Raw genomic sequence first — 1091 nt, 5'->3', positions numbered from 1 at the left:
CACATCCCAGAGATGTGCACGTTAGGTGAACTGGCGAGACTGAACAGTCCCAGTCTGAGTGAGTGTGGGTGTGTGGGCGGTGGCAGAGATCTGAGTTACCCCATTACTGGTATGCATCCGTAGCAACTTCAGTCCTTGTCTCCTCAGAAGAAAGAATTGGACCGAGGGGCGTAAGTCAGAGTGAATGAGGCAAGTTTCAGAGTAGGAGTGGAAGTTTACTAAAAAGCCTTTAGAACAGGAAGGAAAGGAAAGACTGCTTAGAAGGGATCCAGGTGGGCGCTTGAAGGTGAAGGAGAGAAAAGAGAGGAAGGACGTGGTCTTTAACCTTGATCCTGAGACTTTATAAACTCGCCTCTTTCCCAAGACTGTACCCTTAAGATGGGCTTTCCGCATGCGCGGTGCCCACCGCACCCCTGGGAACTGAGCATGCGCAGTGTTTTTTGGTCAATTACACGGACGCCCATCAGAGGCTTTTTCCCCCTATTCCGACGGAATGTGTCCCCGGAAGCTGATCCTTCGCCATTTTTTTTTTTTTTTTTTTTGTCTCTTAACAGAAGGGCTGAGGAAGTTGCCTCTCCCTGGCGCCTGCATTCAATGAACGTTTGTAATGTTAGCAGGTGTGGACCATCAGGAGATTATCTCTCCCTGGCTGCCCAATTACCATTTTTAGAGAGGCAATGCGATAATTGCTGAACGATGTCACCTGACATTCCTAGCGGATGGGAGAGAGTCCTCTCCTGCCCCACTCATTGCCTAACTACCTGTAACAGGTGTATGGGTGAGTGCTCCCTGTGATGGAACGGTGTCCTGTTCAGGACTGGGTCCCACCTGGCACTTTGAGCTACCAGGACCGGCTTTGACTACTTGCGATCCTAAACTAGAATAAATGGGTAAATATCTTACTTGATTTTTAAAATCTTTCTTTAATATATGAATACCTCATATTTATTCCAGTGTTTAATATCAGAAGTGTTTTGGGTCTTTATTTAAAAGTCTGGTGATGTTTTTGCAACCAGAAATATGCTGTAGGAACTAACTCTTGTTGATAGCGATTAGCCTATGGGCAAGTGGTTTCTTTGTTTTTTTTTTTG

Source organism: Rhinopithecus bieti, unplaced genomic scaffold (genome assembly GCF_001698545.2).
Source record: "Rhinopithecus bieti isolate Rb0 unplaced genomic scaffold, ASM169854v2 scaffold_13900, whole genome shotgun sequence".
NCBI lineage: Eukaryota > Metazoa > Chordata > Mammalia > Primates > Cercopithecidae > Rhinopithecus > Rhinopithecus bieti.
The sequence above is the reverse complement of the archived record's forward strand: the minus strand, read 5'-3'. Positions refer to the sequence as shown.